General features: G+C 34.8%; 1 protein-coding gene across 1 annotated transcript in view; it reads right to left on the reverse strand.

The window, feature by feature from the left end:
- LOC141506677 (uncharacterized) overlaps positions 1-23,283 on the reverse strand; it is a 47,753-nt gene that overhangs the window by 247 nt on the left and 24,223 nt on the right. Inside the window, exons 2-3 of the mRNA XM_074213657.1 lie at positions 7,716-7,770; positions 262-365 (exon numbers count right to left, since the gene is read on the reverse strand). The gene's annotated coding sequence lies outside the window, so the exon portion shown is untranslated. The remainder of the gene's footprint in view (positions 1-261; positions 366-7,715; positions 7,771-23,283) is intronic.

Raw genomic sequence — 23,283 nt, forward strand, 5'->3', positions numbered from 1 at the left:
AAATGGCCCCCCGAACTTTTGCACAGCGCTCTTTTATCCAGTAACCCTTTCTTCCCGGGGTACATGCTCCTCCCAAGTTCCAACCCATGGGCGGAGCCACATCCTGTTAGCGAAGCCGTCCCAGTACCCTATAAGATACCTTACAAGGCAGGTTCAGACTTCCAGGGGTCTCACGGCCCAGGTCATATGACCTTCATGGGTGGCCCCAGTCCAGAGCTTCCCCTTAAACAAGGTATAGCATTAATCATGACAATGACTTACTCTTGGGCAAAATGATCCTCTTCATTTGTCAGTGAAGTTAGAATTTGGGGGGTATTTTTGACTTGTGATCTTTATCAAAATGAAGTCTGTCCATTCATTAGTTTCTAAAGGGAAAAAAAATTCATTTAGATTGTTTCATATCTAATATCCCTTTAAAGGAAAATTATTTTTAGAACATTTTTAATGATTCATGAAATGAAATACACCCCAAATATATTCCAGATTTGTAGTCAAGTTGGTTTCTTTTCCATGTTGTTATAAAGAAAGGCACTGGGGTAGTTAGGTGGAGCATTGGATTAGAGTACAGGCCCTGAGAGTCAGGAGAACCTGAGTTCAAATCTGGCTTCAGACACTTAATAATTACCCAACTAAGTGACCTTGGACAAGTCTATAATAACTTCATTGCTTTGCTAAAAGAAAATTCTAAAGAAAGAATGGTACTTCCCAACAATATTGGCTTGGTCCTCTAACCCCTTTCTAGTAAGAAGTTAACTATTAGCCCTACCTGATCTAAAATTATATTATAAAGCATCAGTCATCAAAACTGTTTGGTATTGGCTAAGAAATAGAGTAGTGGAAGAGTGGAATAGACTAGGTGTAAAAGCAGGAGAGGATTATAGTAATCTGTTTGATAAACCCAAAGAGTCCAGCCATTGGGATAAAAACTCCCTCTTTGATAAAAACTGCTGGATAATTGGAAGTTAGTATGGAAGAAACTTAGATTAGACCAACACCTAACATCCTTTACCAAGATAAGATCCAAATGGTTACAGGACTTAGACATAAAAAACAATACTATTAGCAAATTAGAAGATCAAGGACTAGTTTACCTGTCAGATCTATGGAAAGGGAAGTAGTTCATGACTAAGGAAGAGTTGGAGAACATCACCAAAAACCAATTAGATGATTTCAATTACATTAAATTAAAAAGCTTATGCACAGATAAAACCAATGTAACCAAGATCAAAAGAAATGCAGTAAATTGGTAAACAATCTTTACAACTAATGATTCTGACAAAGGACTCATTTCTAAAATATACAGAGAACTGAGTCATATTTTTAAAACAAAAAGCTATTCCCCAATTGACAAATGGTCAAAGGATATGCAAAGGCAATTTACAGATGAGGAGATCAAAGCAATCCATAGTCATATGAAAAAATGCTCTAAATCATTAATTATTAGAGAAATGCAAAATAAAGCTTCTCTGAGGCACGACCACACACCTCTCGGATTGGTTAATATGACTAGGAAGGATAATGATCATTGTTGGAAGGGTTGTGGGAAATCTGGGACACTATTACACTGTTGGTGGAGCTGTGAACTCATCCAACCCTTCTGGAGAGCTATTTGGAACTATGCCCAAAGGGCAACAAAAATGTGCATACCCTTTGACCTAGCAATACCACTACTGGGTCTATACCCTGAAGAGATGATGAAAAAGGGTAAAAAAATTACTTGTACAAAAATATTTATAGCAGCCCTGTTTGTGGTGGCAAAGATTTGGAAATCAAGTAAATGTCCTTCAATTGGGGAATGGCTTAGAAACAGTTGCTTTATCCTAAATTAGAGGAATCATCTAATCCTGCCTCTTTATAAAATTGGCAACATAGCCCCCCCCCATATTTAAGCTCTTCTAAGTTCTCTCTTTCTTGTAACAGTTTTTACCTGGTTTCCTCATTTCTTTGGGTCTATATGATCTCTAATATTCCTTCCAGTCTAGTAGACTATGATTCTCTAACTCAATAAAATTAATCTCAGTAAGATGAAAATTATCCCAAGAGTCCATTGTTTAGGTATTTCTATCAATAGAGTAACTGCAGTATAGCATGTGCTCAAGATAAACTGAAAACTTAACAATCAGTCAGTGATCCCAGAACATGTTTCAGCAAATTTAAATTTGAATACACAAGCAGGATGGATACAATGAATTTTATAGGAAGAAGGATAAGAGAAGGGTTTACATGTCAGAAAACAAACAACCAAAGGGGAAGATAAGATGATCAAAAGTGAAACTTAAGTTTATGTCTTAAGACTGCTTCAAGCAAATAGCATTAGGAAGCTAACTGGCAAGAAGTCTAAGTCAAAAATTATCTTGTCACAGTGTCCCACTGTTGAAGATTTGATATGAACATATCAGACCACATTCTTGTACATCCTTATCATTTTCTTCTCTAGATATCTTCATTTAAGTTTTCTGGCAGGCACTTCACATATAGATACAAGTATTAGGAAGCTACTAATATAATTAAAGTTATGATGAATACTTTAAGTATATTCCTTTACCCAATGGAAACATTTGAAAGATAATCTCTCATATCCTAGTTCTCAAGTGAAAAAAATGTAATAATGTTGCTTTTTTTCTCTTTTTTCTTTTAAGGAAATGGGGCTAAATGACTTGCCCAAGGTCACACAGCTAGGTAATTATTAAGTGTCTGAGGCTGAATTTGAACTCAGGTCCTCCTGAGGGCTAGGTCTCTATTCACTGGCTGCCCCTTGTTGCTTTTTATAAAAGTGATATTTACTAACCTATTAAAAATTAAAACATCCCCCCAATTTTCTGCTTCCCTTCTGATCTTAACTGTATTTGTTTTATTGATACAAAACCTTTTTAATTTAATGTAATTGAAAGTATCCGTTGAAATTATTCCTATCACACTGTTCTGTATCTCTCATTTATTCATAAATTATTCAGCTATTAATAAATCTGAAAGGTAATATGTACCATGTTCTTCAAATTTTCCTGTAATATTTCTCTTTATATCTGTCATGTATCCATTTTGGCCTTATCTTGATTGATTAATGTTGTAAGATATTAATCTATGCCAAATTTCTGCCAGACTGGTTTCTAGCTTTCCCAACAAAGAACTGGACATTGTGGGGCTGCTTAGCAATTGGAGAATGACTGAACAAGTTGTGGCATATGATTGTGATGGAATACTACTATATTCTAATGAAATGATGAATTTGATGATCTTAGAAAAACATGGAAAGATGTGCATGAAATAATGAAGAGCAAAATAAGCAGAACCAAGAGAACACTGTATACAGTTACAACAACATTATTTTAAAAACAATTTTCAGTGAATATCATTTTGACTGATATAGATACAAAGGGCATGTGGAGGAAGTCATTATCCACATCCAGAGAAAGAACTGATAAATAGAAATATGTATATAATGGTTTTACATATGTATATATTTATGCCTAATAGAAATCATCTCTAGGATGGGGTTTGGGGGACTAAGAGGTGGGGGTTGGTGAGAGCAATGTCAGAATAAAAAGAAAGTTGCATAATAACTTTATTATAAAAGGGAAGAGCAAGTTGTAAATAATAGATTTGCAGTTTCGTGTACAATTAATCTTTGTTTCTACTGTAGTATGGAAATGTTTGTTTTAAGTTCAAAATAAATAGAAACTTAAATAATAAAATCTCTACATTTTTATCACATCATATCTTTATTCTACCATTCCTTCGAGGATATATGTCATCCTCATAAAATTCAGAAAAGATGTGATACTATATAGACCTAATACATGAATATATAGATATTAAACAAATAAGCAAGAAGATGATTTTTTTCCCTGTAAACCTCTATTAGGAAGTTAACACAAATTATGGTAAGAAATTTAGAGCAGTAAAATCAAAGCAATAAGGCTCTTTATACTTATATTTCATTACAGTAGTTCAGAGATACTTGATTGTAATAATAAGATCCATTATAAAAACATTTGTAGGGCAGCTAGTTGACACAGTGTATAGAGCACAGGCCCTGAAGTCAGGAAGACCTGAGTTCAAATCTGACCTTAGGCACTTAATAATTGCCTGGCAGTATGACTTTGGGCAAGTCACATTGCCTTAAATAAAAAATAAAATCATTTAAAATTCTCTTGCCATGGTCAGAGAAATTCTCTATGAAAGGAGGAAGGAAAGTTGTAACAAGACTGAATTATTGTAGGGTTATAGTTATTTTTTTTGACCAGTCAATCATGCAACAGAATTCCACATTAGTCAGACTATCATAACCAGACTCAGAAAGAAATACTACTGTTCAGAAAGAATATCAAACAGTAGGGAAACTGAGTTGGGAGAATTCTGCCATTGTCTTCACAAAACTATCTTCTCAACCCTTCCAGACATCTATATACATTGGTAATTTATTTTCCAGGGTACACTCTCTTTGAGCAACTCTTGGCATTTCCTTTGAATGGTGGTGTATTGACTTAACTTAATCGAACAGTTATATCTAAATGCAAAACTCAGAACAAAGCAAATAATAGTTCCTGTTCACATAGCAAATTTAAAAAGATATAGTTGTTTCCAGGTTGCAATAAATAACAATAAATAAAAACAAGCATTGGGAGCAGCTAGGTGGCACAGTGGATAGAGCACTGGCCCTGGAGGCAGGAGTACCTGAGTTCAAATGTGACCTCAGACACTTAATGATTACCTAGCTGTGTGGCCTTGGGCAAGCCACTCAACCCCATTGCCTTGCAAAAAAAATAAAACAAAACAAAACAAAAAAAGCATTTGAGACTAATAAAAATAAGCATTCATTCATTCTAAAATACGTTTAAAGCATCTGCTGTATTATTTACAATGCAAGATCCTGTGCTAAGTAGGGTGTACAATGTTCTGGTTCTGCTCATCTCACTCAGATTAGTTCATGCAAATCCTTCCAGGCTTCCCTGAATTCCCATCCCTACTGGTTTCTAATAGAACAATAATGTTCCATCACATACATATACCACAGCTTGTTAAGCCATTCCCCAATTGATGGACATTCCCTCAGTTTCCATTTCTTTGCCACCAAAAACAGCTGCTATGAACATTTTTGTACAGGTGATGCTTTTACTCTTTTTAATAAGCTTTTCAGGGTATAGATCCAGTAGTGGTATTGCTGGATCAAAAGGTATGCACATTTTTGTCATCTTGTGCTAAGTAAAAGAATAAAGATAGTAATAAACATGACAGAAAGAAACTTTGCCATAATGTTCTCAATATCTAGACATTAGACACACACACACACACACACACACACACACACACACACACACACACACACAAACATTTAAGGCTCAGTACTTCCAAGGAGATATAACAAAATATGCTCATATTTCCTTTCCTCTTCACAAGACACAATTTTCTTTCCCTACAATTCTCCTGGAAGTCAAATTGTAAATTAAAAAACTGACTGCTTTCACTGTTTAGAAGGATAGTTAGTCCCAATCAGCTGTCCCTAATTTTCTTTTTTTTTCCTTCTTCCCCTAGGCTGGAATTACTGAATTATTGTCTTCTCTACACCCCACCCCAACTCCAATGCTCTAATAACTTTCACCAGATGCCTAAGTAGCTTTCGATAATTTGGAAGCTATTTGATGCTTCTTTTTTTTTTTAGGGTTTTTTTTTGGCAAGGCAATGGGGTTACATGGCTTGCCCAAGGCCACACAGCTAAGTAATTGAACTTATGGAAGTAGGTATCATAAAATGTATCACCGTCTTCTTATCACTTGAAAAATCCATGCCCTCTTACTCTCACAAATTCAAAGCTCTAAGGAATAGTTAAAGAAACAAGAGTTGAAAGTTAATGCCAAAAAAAAAGGAAAAGAAAGAAAGTTAATGCCATTTATTGCAGTATAATTCTGATTCATGAAATTGGAAGGAAGAATTTAAAAGGTTAATAAATGTCACTGAAAATAATGACAGTCTGGGATCAAGATATTAAAAAATATCCCTAAGTTTTCTTTTCTAGATCCTGTAGCTCAAAGTACCAAAGACCTGCTGTTTACAGAGCCTCACTTCTCTCTACCTCCAAATCTCTTTCATTCTAGTTGGGGATCAGTCATTTAGGTAGCATCCAGCTCTTCAAGACTTTATTTGGGGGCAACAAGGTGGCACAGTGGATAGAGCACTGGCCCTAGAGTCAGGAGGACTTGAATCAAATCTGGTCTCAGACACTTAATAACTGCCTAGCTGTGTGACCTTGGGCAAGTCACTCTTAAGCCAAATGCCTTAAATAAACAAACAAACAAACAAAAAAACAAATAAATAAATAATTTTTAAAGACTTTATTTGGGATTTTCTTGGCAAAGATACTGGAATGTTTTGCCATTTCCTTCTCCAGGTCATTTTACAGATGAGGAAACTAAGTGACTTCTTCAGGGTTACACAGCTAGCAAGTGACTGAGGCCAGATTTGAATTCAGGATGATGAATCGTCCTGACTTCAGCACTCTATTCACCATACCACCTAGCTGTCCCTTCTAGTTGGAGAGTTATATTTGCCATTGTGCTATTGAACTACTTGTTTTCCTGCTTGAGAAGATGATACTGATAACTCACATGAACATTCTCATTTATTAGGGCAGTTAAAATATAGATAAGGCACAGGAGGGAACTGAATATGAAGGCATAATATATTATAAAGATGGAGTTAATGTAGAAGAAAGAAGTGTACTGAAAGGGAAAGCAGGGGTAGAATGGGATAAGTTACTTTACATATAAGAGGTTTTATGCGAAAAAGCTTTTGCAGTGGAGAAGAAGAGGGAAAAGGTGAGAGGGAATGAGTGACCCTTAGTCTCATCAGAAGTGGCTCAGAGAGGAAATAATACACTACCTTATTTGGGTATGGAAATCTATCTTACCCTGGAAGAAAACAGGAGAGGAAAGGGATGGGAGAAAGGGGATGGGGCAGGGAGGGAGGAATGTAAATGATAGAAGAGAGGGAAGATTGTATGGGAGGGTAGTCAGATGCAACATACTCCTGAGGAGGGACAAGGTGAAAGGAGAGAGAAAATAGAATAAATGGGGGTGAGAGGATAGAATTGAGGGAAATACAGCTAGCAATAGTAACTGTGGGAAAAAATTGTTGAAGCACTTTCTCTGATGGACTTATGATAAAGAATGCTATCCATCTTAAAGACAGAACTGATGGGTGTCCGAATACAGACTGAAGCACACTTTTTTGCCCTCTATTTTTCTTGAAATTTCCTTCTTTTGTGGGTGGGGAGGCTACATTTATTTTTACAATATGACTATTGTATTAAAGTTTTTCATGGCCACACATTTTTAAATTACACCACATAACTTACTTTCTCATTGGGGACAGTAGTGTGGGAGTAAGGGAGAGAATTTAGAAGTCAAGATTTTGGAAGAAAATGTTGAAACTTACTTTTGCATGTTACTGGGGGGGGATTTAAAAATTAAAATTAAAAAAATTTTAATATGGCACTCAAAACCTTACCAAAAAATTATTTTCCATTGTTGTTGTTTGTCCTTCATTCTCCAAGAGGACTATGACATCAGGAAGGTAATTCCATGACATATAAGTGAACTGAATTCAAGTATGAGAGAGAGCTGTGCAGAGTCACCAGCTGCACTTTCTCCTCTGGAGCTATCTGGGTCCAGTGGCCAGATATGGAGCAAAATTATTAGAAATGGATTCAGAATACTCACATGTAATGTTCAATAGACATTGATATGAGCCCAGCAACAGGTCCATTAGAAGGTTCTAAAAGGAAATCATCACAAGGTTGGAGTAATAATAATAATAATAATAATAATAATAATAATAATGAATATACTATATGTAAAGTGCTCTACATCTATTATTTCATTTGAGCCTCACAAAATCTATCTGCATTTCTCCTAGCAATGCCTTCCTTGTCATACCTTTTAGCCTTCAACCTGACTGTACTATACAATCATCTTTTTATTACATTATGATATGAAAATGCTAGTTTTATTCTGTTAATTAAAAATTAAAATTAAAAAAGAGATAGTGAAACTTTTTTAAACAATCAGTCTAGACTTAAGCCTTTGATACAGTTTTCTATTACTAGCAAAGATCTGGATTTACTTTGCCAAACCACACATGTATTATTAGCAAGTTGACTTCCCAGAGTGAGGTTATATCTCTCCCTTAAAGAGGGTTATGAGACTGTGTCACTAATGTTAATCAGTGTCTTCTCTCTAATGTTAATCACCAGCGATTAGTATCTCAGTATCACTTAACTGAACAGTATCAACTAGCCTTTACAAAGGAATATTTACTGAAAATGTATAGCTAGAACAGAAGTACATGTCATTTCCCCTCATATTTAAAGAGCACTCTCCCCTAGGCTATCTGGATCCCTGGGTAGAGTGAACTCACATAGTGCAGTTACTAGCAATTGTCCTTGTTTCTCAAAGAGGACCAAAATGGCATCACTATGCTAGAGTCAAGTTACAAGTATATTCGACTGTGGCTGATCAGATCAATACAGTCTCAGAAGTTTCTAATGCAGGTTGGGAACAGTGAAGAGTATGGGTAGAAATGTTTCTAAATTTGTGAATACCATGTTTCTTCCTTGCTCATCGAACATAGAACTTTCTTGATGTGGGCATGCCATGCTTGGCAGTCCTGTGCCAATGTCTCTCATATCATGCAATCAATTTCAAAATTCTTCAGAAAGACTTTGAGAGTGTCCTTGTATTATCTCCTCTGACCACCATATGAGCATCTTCCTTGTGTGAATTTTCTATAAAATATTTTTTTAGGCAAGTGTTTAATTATCATTAAAATATAGTGCTTAATCTATCAAAAGTTGCCCTCACTACAGCAGAGTTTGAATGTTTGGCAGTTGAGCTTGAAAAAGAACCCCAATTAACTGATATCTTATCTTGCCAAGTGATCTTCAGAATCTTCCTAAGACAATTCAAATGGAAGTGATTCAGTTTCCTGGTATGGTATTAGACACTTTGCTATGTTACCTTGAGCAAGTCACCTAACCCCATTGCCTTGTAAAAACAAAACAAAACAAAATTCTCTATTTGCAGTTGCTACAAAAGAATATCAGATGCAGCTCTTCTCAGCAGTTCAATGATAAGGACAATCCTGAGAGACCTTTTATAGGAAATGCCAATCCATATCCAGAGAAAAAACTATGGAGTCTGAATGCAGAGCAAAGCATACTATGATCACTTTTAAGTTATTTTATATTTTTCTTTCTTACATTTTTCCCCATTAGTTCTAATTCCTCTTTTATAACATGACTAATATAAAAATATGTTGAACACAATTGTACACAAATATCTTTTACCAATTTATTCACTGCTATGGGGAGGGGGGGAGGGAAGGAAAGATGTTAGAAAACTGTAGAACTCATAAACTTGCAAATGAATGAATGCTGAAAACTATCCTTGCTTGTAATTGGGAAAAAAATAATCACACTACCAAAGTTCATTTCCAAATGTGGAATTGGTTGGCCAGATTGTTTCCGTCTCATCCAGATCATTGTTAAACTGGTTCCCATTCCTCAAAGATGTGCCAGCCCCTCACCTGTTTTAATTGGTAGCAAATTTTTATATGGATTCCAATTCCTAGACCCCAGAGTACTCCTTTGATCTTTCAAAACTCACAAGGTCATAGCTATCTCTAATACTCCTTTGCCAACTAGGTAGCACAGTAGATAGAGCACTGACCTTGGAGTCAGGAGGAGGGGAGTTCAAATTCAGTCTCAGAACTTGATATTTAACTAGCTGTGTGACCTTGAGCAAGTCTTAATCAGGACCATCTCCAGTCATCTTTATCCATATCTGGACACTGGAGCCTGATGACTCTGAAGGAGAAAGTGAGACTGGTCACTTAGCACAGCACCTCCTCACTCAAATCCAATTCATGTGCTTGTCATGGCATCACTTTCCTTGATGTCATGGTCTTCTTTGAGAATGAAAGACAAACATTATTAAGAGCAAGAAAGAACAAATGCAAAAAGGCAAAGAATAGAGGTCCTTATTCACAGAGGTTCAAAACCTGTCCCTGCCTAGAGACTGAAAGAATATTAACCATATTTAAACTAGTCAGACAGGACAGGACAGTTACCCTCATGGAAGTCTTTTGGCTACTTCAGTTCTGATTCAGTGGCTGACTCAAAAGGCTCCTTATCTCTCTAAGGAAAACAGACCAGAAACAGTCAAAATACTTAGTTGCATTTTGCACTCTCCTTTAGGAATCAGAGTCATTCCATTCTACATCATCACAACTTTCTACTCTCTACCACCCTGATGGCAACAGGCAGAGCACCCTTCATATGCTCTGGGGACAGGGTTTGCATTGGTCAGTCTTTAATAGGGTTTGAAATTTTTTTTTCATAATAGAAAAATAAATAAAATGTGGGAATGTGACTAATTTGGAAACACATTTTAACATAATTGTACATGTATAATTTAGATTTCTGTCTTGGCAAGGGGAAAATGAAGGGAGGAAAGGAGAAAAAACGAACTCAAAATTTTACAAAAATGAAAACTGAAAACTATCTTTAATGCAATTGGAAAAAATAAAATACTATTAAGAAGGGAAAAATAAATTATGGGACAGGGGGCTGTTATATAGTAAACCAAAAGAATGGCCTCAATATAGCTATTGGAAGGAGCAGGAAAAAGAAAGGCAAGAGGGCAAGAAAGCCTAGGACAGAGATCTCAGTGAAGGAATATTTGTGAATGCTCTGAATGAGGGAGGAGGTTGGGTGCATTCCATTAAGTTTCATCATACCTCTCCAGAAGCAGGGTTCCTAATCTCCCTAGTATGTTTTCTGTTTGTGGGGAATATTTCAAAACCAAGTTACATATGTACCTATAATTTTATTACACTATTTGCAGAGAACAGGAAATAATGATGTACAACAGGGATCTTATGTGGCTAACAATGAAACATGAACTGTTCAAAATATAAAACAGCATCTTTTTTTGCTTTTTGCAACTTTAATTTATTTTGAATTTTATAATTTTCCCCTAGATCTCACTTCCCTCCCACTTCCCACAGAAGGCAGTCTGTTAGTCTTTACATTGTTTCCATGGTATACATTGATCTAAGTTGAATGTGATGAGAGATATCACATTCTTAAAGAAAAAATATAAAGTAGAAGAGATAGCAAAATTACATAAGATAACGGGTTTTTTTTTAATTAAAGGTAATAGTCTTTGGTCTTTGTTCAAACTCTACAATTCTTTCTCTGGATACAGATAGTATTCTCCATCACAGATACCCCAAAATTGTGCCTGATTGTTGCACTGATGGAATGAGTGAGTCCATTAAGGTTGATCATCACCCCATGTTGCTGTTAGGGTGTACAATGTTTTTCTGGTTCTGTTCATCTCACTCAGTATCAGTTCTTCCCTGAATTTCCATCCCTCCCGGTTTCTAACAGAATAATAGCACATATTATACATGTATAATGGTACATAATAATACATATACCACAGTAAAACAGCATCTTTAAAAGACAGAACATTTTTGACTCAGAAATAGACTTGCAAACTTTCCATAAGAGAGGCTCTTGAAAAAAAAGATCATTTTTAAGCATTAGATACCAACTATATATAAACAAATATAAGAATCCCTATTATTATTATTCATATCTAAAAATGAAAGATAAAACATGAAAGAATCTGGAAAGAAAGGGGGTGGTAGAAATGCCTGGTTTATGAAAGATTAAGACTAGTATTGTTGAAAAAGGAAAGTGATAAATTCTGTGAAAAACAAGTACATTAATGTATAACTAATGGAGCTATAAACTGGGCCAGTCAATATAAAAATCAATTTGGAAATATGTCCCCAAAGTTATTAAACTGTGATTTCCCTTTGATTCAGTGATATTGTTACTATATTTATGCTCCAAAAAGATTAAGAGGAAAATGTACAGAAATATTTGAAACAGTTCTTTTTATATGGTAAAAAACTTGAAACTGAGGAAATGTCTAAAAATTGGGAAATGACTGAACAATTCATGGTATATGAGTGTTATGTAATATTTGTGCTATAAAAAACAATGAAAGAAATGGTTTCAGAGAACCTAGGAAGACCTGTATAAACTGATGCAAAGTGAAGTGAGTAGAACCAGGAGAACAATGTATACTGTAACAACAATACTGTAGTGAAAAACAATATCTGAAAGACTTAAGAACTCTGATCAACACAATGACCATTCGTAATTTCAGAAGACTTGCAATATTAAATGCTATCCACCTATAGATAGAAAAGTGAGAGGAGATGAAGCATATTTTTTCTCAATATGGCTAATTAGAAATTTTGTTTGGCTCAACTATACATATTCGTAACAAGTTTTGCTTGTCTTGCTTTCTCAATAAGTAGGTGGGGGGGAAGAGAGATAATTTGGAACTGAAAAACATTTAATTCACTACAGAAAAGTTTTCTGCTTTTCAGAGAAACTGAATCCAAGTATCCACTGAAATGACAACCTATGGCTACATTAAACAGGGAGTGATACTTCAGATATAATAAAACATATTTGACTTTCAAGACATGTTCAACATTCAGTTAGCAATAATAAAACCAAATAAAATTGACTTTTCCCATATTTGATATTCTATCATTCTTTTTTCCTTTTAAAAAATTAAAACTGAAGATATTTGTTTTAGACTTAAAATTCTTAATCCAATTTTTAAAATTGTGTCATTTCTCCTATTAATCATATTACATTATGAAATAATGTTATAAAGTAACATCTTATAAACTAACTCACTAATTGTAAGGCTTCATGGTCTTTATTACCTGTGATTCAAATGACAATTCAAAATGATCCCCCATTATATTAGTATGCATAACTTAATAAAAAAATAATCAGTAAGGTTCATCTTCTTTTACACTTGCCCTTATCAATGGAATTTGCTATGTAAGGGGAAATATAGAAAGAAAGAATCTATTTGATTTTAGTTATGTGTCATAAATAGCCAATTGTATGTCAGGATGTTATAACCAGCCTCAGAATTAACCAGGTGAGAAAATTTTGTATTTACCAAATTGGGAATAGGTCAAGAGAATCCAGGTGGATCCAAGACCTAGAATAGCAACAAATTGAAGTCCCAAGACAACAAAGAAATTTCAGTAAGTACAGCTTAAGACTAGATAACTGTGTTGTTTTTTATAAAAGTGTATGTGTGTGTATATATATAAATATATATATATATACACACATATATATGTCTCAAAATCTTATTTAGAATTTTTCAACTATTTATATATATATTTCACCTGTTCACAACTATCATTCCCTTACTCTAGGGATAAAGTCAAAGGGAGAACATCCGACCACACAAATGGAATGAGAATGAGATGAGATTCCCCCAGCAGAGTCCATGTAAGGAAGTGAGTCATGCCTGAGCATAATTTTCTTGACTAACTTGGACACAATAATAATCTTTTCTATAAGTGCTCAAAGAAGGGTACAAGTGAGCAAATTGGTTGCCAGTAGATGTGACTTGAAAGGCAAACTGATTAAAAGCTACACAAGTTGGACAAGTAGTTGTCATCAAATATTGTTTGGAGTAACCCCCTCTTGCTTAATTAAATCTATCAACTTTAGTGCGCCATTCTGATCTCATTATGAACTAAAAAAAGCATATCTGGTGATAAAAGTTCTAGGAAGAAGTAACTTGCCCTTCTCAGTTCCCAAAGAGCTGTTTAGCCTTGTATTACTGTTTCCATTTCTTCATCACAATTTCATACACAGTGAATAACTGGTTTGAAGTAATGGCATTATAAGATACCAAATACATGAGTTTCCAAATGATCCAAAAAGACATTCACCTTACTATCCAAAAATTTCATTTCTCCATTTTGGATGGGAAAGGCCTTGGTTTCTCAAATGGCAGTGCTGCATCCCAAGAAATCTTACAATGATCCCCTAAGAGGATCTTACTTATCATGCTTTACTCCCAACAGTAAGTCATTTATTCTCCAATTTCTTCTTATTATTAATTCTCTAGTTTTTTATTATTCTTCTATAGTAATCATATGACATATTTATAATATAATACTATTCATATTGAAAAGAGGAAGAAACTTGCTCTAATAACTTCTTTTAAAAGTCAGAAACTTCCCCTAAGAATTCAAGGAAGCCTGAAAAGATTTGCATGAACTGATGCTGAGTGAGATGAGCAGAACCAGAAGAATATTGTACACCTAACAGCAACATAGGAATGATGACCAACCTTAATGGACTTGCTCATTCCATCAGTGCAACTATTTGGAGATATCTGCAATGGAGGATTGCAGATATGATCTGTATCCAGAGAAAGAATTGTGGAGTTTGAACAAAGACCAAAGACTATTACTTTTAATTTAAAAAAAAATCATTATCTTATTATGAAATTTTGCTCTTATATTTTATTTTTTTCCTTAAGGATATGATTTCTCTCTCATCATATTCAACTTAGATCACTGTATACCATGGAAACAATGCAAAGACTAACAGACTGTCTTCTGTGGGGGGTGGGGGTAGGGAAGTGAGATTAGGGGAATTGAAAAATTCAAAATAAATAAATTAATTAATAAAAAAAAACTTTCCCTGAGGCTCACCCCAGTTTCTTTCAGAAACAAGGTTGATCAAGCCTCTAAACAGATTCTGGAGTGACAGAACCCACAAAAAACAGAGTGAAGCATTTTCCAGTTTAAGATATTTGGAAGGACTTCAGAAAAGGTCTGTCCTGCCTGGGACAGAGGGAGCATGGCACATGAATGACACAGGAATTGCACTACCAGAAAACTATCAAATATTGTATTTTTTCTTAAAGGAGTCAGAGTATAACTTTTTTCTATTTCCTTTCAATTCACTCAAAATTAAGGCCATCCATTTTTAATAATTTTGCAAGTTGTTTTCTCTTCAAATTTCAATATTTTAATCCTTTATAAGCTACATACTCATGTTAATTTGATCTTTTCTAATCTGAACACCTTTGATCACTTATGATTATGATCATTTAGGGCTTTTCATGACTTTCAGACTGGCTCCTTACTGTCAAAGCCACTAACACTTATGAATGGCTCAAAAAGGACATGATGGGACAATCATCAGCCTACTAAGGATCTTTTTCTCCTATTAAAGGTAACAGGACTCCACCACTAAACTCTCTGCAGCTGAAATCACAGTGTTCTGCATCTGTGACTAAAGGACCATCTAGTAGTCACAGATCTAGTAGAGATCTAGTCACAGACTTGGTGTTCACATTCAAACTAAGAGATCTCCAAGGAAGCCCTATCTGATAGTATCCTTTATTAAGTGTGCATGCACTTAATTTATTCCTATCCTTTTTAAAAAAAAATACATATTCTTATTTAATTCTGTCTTCAATGACTCTTTCCCTATAGTCTCATTTATATAATTTGAATTTATTTTTTATTAGATTTTTTTGCAAGGCAAATGGGGTTAAAATGGCTTGCCCTAGGTCACACAGCTAGGTAATTAATTATTAAGTGTCTGAGGTCAGATATGAACTCAGGTACTCCTGACTCCAGGGCCGGTGCTCTATACACTGCGCCATCTAGCTGCCCCATGCCATCTAGCCACCTCTAAATTTATTTTTACTAATAGTAGATTTCAACTCAAGCTTTACTGTTTTTTTAATTTACCTAATTCATTTACTTAATCTATTGTATGCCACAGCAGTATCGTTAAACTTCACCTATCTTCAATTTCCTTTTCAAAACAAATATTCTTTTTTCTGGGAGCACTTTGGGATACACCTTCAATCTCTAATCAGAACTTGGTTGGTTCTCAGTCTGGTTGCTTTAAGAGCAGCAAACAAAAGAAGGGTAAATGACTTCAGTTCTATCCATTTTTTTTTCTTTTCTAAAGATGGTCTAAGATTCCTTTGTCAGCCTTATAATAAAAATTCCTTCTTGCAATAAACTTATCACAACTTTAAAAGTAGTTTTTAGGTATACATTTATTCTACATAAAATTCAAATTCTTTCAAAAATTGATACCCCAAGACTTCAGCCTGAGATTGTCTAGCTGAAACTTCTTCAGGCTTAGCAAATGTATTTTCTTCTTTAAATCGTGAATTATGAAATTACTTAAACTCACAAGAGTGTTATTCTAAATTCACCAATACTGTTTTTCTAAGCTTTTTTCTTATTTTATCACTTTTGTGAATTCCTATTTGACTGAATCTCTCCTGAACATATCTCATTACTATTAATACAGTTCTTAAAATTCAAACCAGCTTTAAATTAAGCCCTAGTCATTTTAAAAGTCCAATGAATAAATTATCTGTGAATTTTACTGTTGTCTTCACTAAATTGTGTGGAGTTTGTAAGTACTTCATAAACTCATAAAAATACTTTATAAAGACATTCAGATTGTAATTTAGAAATGAAAGAAATTAAACTATTCCTTTTCTTTCAAATTTGGTTTCCAATCATTTTTTTTAAATCTTAGTTTCTCATAAATTTCTGTCTCTGCCTTTCATCTCATCAATTTATTCTCTTAAGGTGTTGTCAAGAGTCCTTGAGTGGGGAATCACTCCCCCAAACCCTACCCATCAGGGGACTGTCCTTTATTTAGATGGGGTCCTTGCCAGTTGTGAGACACCAAAAGTTCTCTCTCAATTTAAGAGATTTCTCTGCTGCTGATAAAAATGATTTAGCTATTCCTTGTTAAAATAATTTAAAGACCAAAAAAATCCATTTTAACCCTTTCTACAGGAAGTTTTTAAATTTAGCTGTGTGGTTGAAAATGAAGAGTTTACTAGTGAATCTCAACAGTCTTAAAATAAAAGTTAAAAATGAAAGGAAAAATAATCTATGTTTTAAAAAAAGTTAAAATTGTGGCCATGTGATTTTTATAAAAATAGAATTTGAATGTCTCTGGAGTTTAAAATTTATGGAGAGGGGCAGCTAGGTGGTACAGTGGATAGAGCACTGGCCCTGAAGTCAGGAGTGCCTGAGTTCAAATCCGGTCTCAGATACCTAATAATTACCTAGCTGTGTGGCCTTGGGCAAGTCACTTAACTCCATTGCCTTGCAAAAGAAAAAAAACTAAAAAAAATTTATAGAGATAAGTCACAAATTCAAACAGTCCCTCAACCCAATTAGGGACCCTTGAAGAGACTTACCTCAGGTGAACTCTGTGAGGGGAATTCAACCTCCTAGGACTGGTGTTCACTGGCAAAAATTCAACCCAGTGTACTCTTTCTTTCTTGAGTTTCCTGCAGGGGTTAACCAAGACATTGAGATCCACATAGCACTGTGCTGAAAGTATGGTGACAAAATAGATGGTCTAGTTCTAAAATTAAGCAGAAAGAGATGGTATGGGTTATGCATAAACTAGATGATCATAAGATGATCACTTGCTTATGTTGGAAGAGAGAGAGAATGGTCCAGAGGTACAAAAACAAAGTGGAGAACTTATCAATGCAGTATAGTCTCCTCACACTGGCCTTTGTCACCATGGATGCAAAACAACACTATAACAATACAAAACAAAACAACCTATGATTGTACAAGTGATCTTATTAACCTGTACTTCAGAGCTGTGGGACCTAATATACAGAGCTTAGAATCATATCAGATTGATTGATAGTGATATTAACCAAAGAACTATATAACTAAGTTAAAGAAAGAAAAAAAAACTAAATTAAAGAATAGTTACTGATCAATATTGCAAGAGGAAGTTTCCTCGTGGTTTTTCTGTAACAGGCTTTGGCAAACTACCATTAGTTCTAATACTATTACTTTAGGGCTCCATGGATGAAATTCAGTCACTTAACATATTTTGTTTTGTTTTTTTAATTTATTATTTATTTTCCCCAAGCCACATAGAAAGAAAAAAAAATTTTTTTTTCAGTTTTTTTGCAAGGGTTAAAGTGTTAAGCCAAGCCCAAGGTCACAGAGCTAGGTAATTATTAAGTGTCTGAAGCTGGATCTGAACTCAGGTACTCCTGACTCCAGGGCCAGTGCTCTATTCACTGCACTACCTAGCCACCCTCAAGAAAGTGTTTTTTTAACATTCATTTTTAAAATTTTGAGTTCTAAATTCTCTTCCTTCTTCCCTCCCCACCCACACCCCAACTGACAAAGCAAGCAATTTGATACTGGTTATACATATATAGTCAAACAAAACATTTCCAAATTAGTCATGCTGTGAAAGAAAACAGACACCAAATAAAGAAAATAAAAAGTATGCTTCAAACTTTATTTAGATACCATCAGCTCTTTCTCTGGGATGGATAGCATTTATCAGCATAAATCCTACAGAATTGTCTTGGATCATTGCATTGCTGAAAATGGCTAAGTCATTCACAGCTAATCATCTTATAATACTGCTGCTAACTTTATACACAGTACGTTTCACTTTGAAACAGCTCATGTAAGTCTTTCCAAATTTTTCTGAGAGCATCTTGCTCATCATTTCTTATAGTACAATAATTTTCCACAATAATCACATTCTACAATTTGATCAGTCATTTTCAATTGATGGGTATTCCATTAATTTCCAATTATTTGACCCACAAAAGAGCTTCTCTCTCTTTGTATATACAAGTTCTCTTCCTTTTAGTTTTTTCCATCTCTTCTGGGATACAGACCTGGTGGTGGAATTGCTAGGTCAAAAAGTATGCAGTTCTATAGCCTTTTGGGCATAGGTTCAAATTATTCTACAGAATAGTAGAATCAGTTCACATTCCACCAACAATGCATTTTAATTTCTCATTTTTTTCCACATTCCTTCCAATATTTGTCATTTCCTTTCCTGATCTATTTAATCAATCTAATATGCAGCAGTTAGTACCTCAAAATTGCTTTAATTTGTTTTTCTCCCAACAATAGTTAGAGCATTTTTTTTCATATGGCTAAAGATATTTCTAATTACTACATCTGAAATCTGTTCATCTTCTTTTTTTCCTCCTTAGGTTCTTACAAGGCAATAGGATTAAGTGGCTTGACCAAGTCTACACAACTAGGTAATTATTAAGTGTCTGAGGTTGGATTTGAACTCAGGTCTTCCTGACTCCAGGGCTGGTGCTCTACCCACTGCGCCATCTAGCTGTCCCTATGTTCTTGTCTTTTGATCATTCATCAATTGGGAAATGGTTCTTATTTTTATTAATTTGACTCAGTTCTCTATATGGTTTGAGAAATAAGGTCTTTATAAGAGGAAACTTCAAAATGTTTTTCACAATTACTATTATTAATGGTATTTACCTCCATCTTATCCCCACCCCTATTTATTCTATTCTTTCTCTCCTTTTACCCTGTCCCTCTTTAAAAGGGTTATGTTTCTAACTACTCCTTCCCCCAATATCTTCCACTTTTCTAGCACGTCACCCCTTCTTACATCCCTTTAACAGCCTACTTTCCTGAAGAGTAATATTCTTAATTTCTATATCCAATTGAGTATAAATGTTATTCCCTCTTTGACACAATTCTGAGAGTAAGGTTCACTCACTTCCCTGCATCAGTCCCCTCTTCCCCTTCTATAAGCTTTCACCTCTTTTTTGTGAGGTAATTTATCCCATTCTACCCTCTCCCTTCTTTCTCCCAATATATTCCTTTCTCACCTTTTCATTTAATTTATTTTAGATATCATCTTTCTATTCAACTCATACCTGTGTCCTCTGTGTGTGTGTGTGTGTGTGTGTGTGTGTGTGTGTATATATATATGTATATATATACACACACATACATACATACTCTGCCATAATAAGGAAAAAGTTCTTATGAGTTACAAGTATCATTTTGTTTAACCTTATTAAGTCCCTTATGATTTACTTTTTATGTTTACCTTTTTTATGCTTCTATTGAGTCTAATATTTGAAAATCAAATTTTCTATTCATCTCTGGTCTTTTCAAGAATGCTCACAAGTTCTCTATTTCCTTGAATATTCACTTTTTTCCCTTGAAGGATTATGAGTTTTGGTGGGAGGTGATTCTTGGTTGTAATCCTAGCTCTATTTTCCTCTGGAATATGATATTCCAAATCCTCTAATCCTTTAATGTTCTGGTTGCTTGCAATATCTCCTTGACTTGGGATTTCTAGAATTTAACTATAATATTCCCGGGAGTTTTCATTTTAGGATCTTTTTAGGAGGTGATCAGTGGATTCTTTCAATTTCTATTTTACCTCTGATTCTAGAATATCAGGAAAGTTTTCTTTGATAATTTCTTGAAAGTTGATTTCTTGGGGCATCAGTGAATTAATTGGCCAATTCAATTTTTAAGAAGTTTTTTTTTTCCCCTCAGTGAATCTTTTTCCTTTTGGTCAATTCTGCCTTTCAAGGCATTCTTCTCATTTGATTTTAATACCCCCTTTATCATTTGGCCTACACAGTTTTTAAGATGTTTTTTGCTTCAGTATTTTTTGTGTCTTTATCAACCTGTTGACTCTTTTTTTATGATTTTCTTTCATCACTCTCATTTCTCTTCCCAATTTTTCCACAGTCTCTCTTACTTGATTTTCAAAATCCTTTTGAGTTCTACTCTGGTCTGAGACCAATTCATATTTTTCTTGAGGATTTTAGATGAGGAATTTTGATTTTGTTATTTTCTGAGGGTGTATTTTGAACTTCCTTGTCATTATATAACTTTCAACAGTCAGAATTTTTTTGTTGTTGTTTTCTCATTTTCCTAGTCTCTTACTTGACTTTTAACTCTTTGTTAAAGTTCTGCTTCTAGGGTGGAGGGGCAATTTCCAGAGGCTTTGTGCAACTTCTGGAAGATTTCATTTTCCCGAAGTTGGTACGATTTAAGGAGAAGTGTGTGCAATGGTCTGTGCTCCACTCTTACTTAGGCAACAGACCTTTCCTACTGATCAGACTTTGGCTAGAAAATTATTTTCCTCTGTCTTTTGTAGGTTCTGCTGCTCCAGGAATTGTTTTATGTCATTGTTTAAAGGCATTTGGAGGGGTTTGGGAGAAAGCTCAGACACTATCACTGCCTTTTTTCTACCATCTTGGCTCTGATTCCTTTACTACTTAATTTTCTGGTATTTGCATTTTAAAATAAAATCTTTTGGGGAAAAAAAGCAGAGAGAGAGAGAGAGAGAGAGAACTGTAACTAAATTGCTATGGTTTAAGACACCTGATTCATACACTAAATTCAATGCTTCCATGGAATCATTCCATTCAATGCCAAGATTGCATTCCTAGGTAATGGGAGAAATAAAATTTTAAAGCAAGTAATTTGTACTTTCTAACAACATGTGCCAATAATTATCAAAAAGGAGAAACAATAACAGTAAATAGATTTGTGTGTGTGTGTGTGTGTGTGTGTGAGTGAGTGAAATGGGGATTAAGAATGACTAAAATTGTATACAAAATGCTAAATAAAGGGACTTGTTATAATCTACATAATTCAAACCAAAAAAAGTGTTTTGAAGGTTTCTTACTGTTAACTCCTTTTAGGTGACATAGTGGAGTAAACCTAGCATCACACAATGAGTCAGAAGAACCTGGGCTTAGTGTCATCTCTGACATTCACTAGTGATGTGATCCTGGGTTAGTCATTTTAATTATTTTCTCCAGTTGGAGTTTCCCTTTCTAGAAAAGAAGGGAATAATAGTATCTGTAGTACATACATCACAGCACAACCTTGTTATAAAGGTTAAATGAGATAAGGTATATAAACCACTTTGCAAATCCTGAAGCAGTGTATGAGTAATAATAATAATGATGATGATGATAATAGTATTTTATATGTCACCTACTATATGCCAGTATCGTTCTAGGTGTTTCTTAAAAGTATCTTATTTGAGGGGCGGCTAGGTGGTGCAGTGGATAAAGCATCAGCCCTGGAGTCAGGAGTACCTGGGTTCAAATCCAGTCTCAGACACTTAATAATTACCTAGCTGTGTGACCCTGGGCAAGCCACTTAACCCCATTTGCCTTGCAAAAACCTAAAAAAAATACCTTATTTGAGTCTCAAAACAAGGTAAGGGAGCATATAGGATGATAAGGGATAATAATACACATTATTATCTTCATTTTCTAATTTTTTCTAATAAATAACAATATATTATCCTCATTTTACAAATGAGGAAACTAAGGTAAATGGAGGTTAACTGATGTGTCCAGAGTCACACAACTAGTAAAGCTAAATTATTATTTGGAAGTGGGGCAGGAAGAGTATTAAAATAATACAATTTCCTTGAATCTTCACAATGCTAAAGGAGCTTTAGTTGATGCCAATGACCTAAGAAATTTTAGAAGAAGATCAAACTGTTTATCTAAATGCTAAAGAAAATTTGTCATTGAATTATTGGAGAATTATCTGAAATGAGCAAATGCAGCTGGATATAGTTTTAACCTGAATTTCTTGTTCTCATGGGGTTTCTAAATCTCTCCCTTCAACTGTATTGTAGACCCTTATCTAATTTCATTTGAAAATATTTTATGGAGGACAAAAATTACAGTTTTTACATTCTTGGTTTTTAAATATTTTAAGGATTATAGATCCATGATTTCATCTGTTTAGTTACACCCTCAACCATGAAAAATTTCAGATGTCTCATAATAAAAAAAAATTTCCTGAGTTGCTAGGATGAAAAGAAAATTATCATCTGTAGCTAATCCTGGAGGAAAGATTTGTCCAAATGTAAATAAAATAATTCTTAAAAGTTGAATCCAAACTCAGAATCTTTCCAGTTTTTTGGAACCTAGCAGAGCTTGAAACCCTATGCCATCTCTTTCAACAATTCAGGATTGCCTTTATTCCAAAGACATGCCATGGGTATAGGAATTTGTTGTTATTTGTGGTGAAATCATTTTTTTAGATGCGTTTGTCTCTTAATAACCCCATTTGGGGTTTTTTTGGTAAAGACACTGAAGTGGTTTACAATTTCCTTTTCCAGCTCATTTTACAGATTAGAAAGTGAGGCAAACAAAATTAAGTGACCTGCCCAGGATCACACAGCTAGTAGGTTTCTGAGTCAGATTTCAAAGAGGAGTCCTGTCTGTCCCTGGAGCAGGACTCTGGGGCTCTGATCACATTCAGATCCTGACTGCATTCCAGGCCCCCAATAGAACAGGGACCTCCCCTCCCTCAGCCCCATGGCAGAGGGGTGTACTTATGGTCATTCACAGACCAAGAGAGCAGTCAGAGCCTCACACACTGAGGTCCTTGTGGGAGTGTCCGAGTAAAACTCAAAAGTTCAGGAAGCACCCCAAAACCAGGCATAGGCAGGGGAAACGAGTAATCAGAAAAAAAAAAACAGACCATTGACAAATACTTTGTCTATAATCACAAGGAGTG

The sequence above is a fragment of the Macrotis lagotis genome, chromosome 1 (assembly GCF_037893015.1).
Source record: "Macrotis lagotis isolate mMagLag1 chromosome 1, bilby.v1.9.chrom.fasta, whole genome shotgun sequence".
Taxonomy (NCBI): Eukaryota; Metazoa; Chordata; class Mammalia; order Peramelemorphia; family Peramelidae; genus Macrotis; species Macrotis lagotis.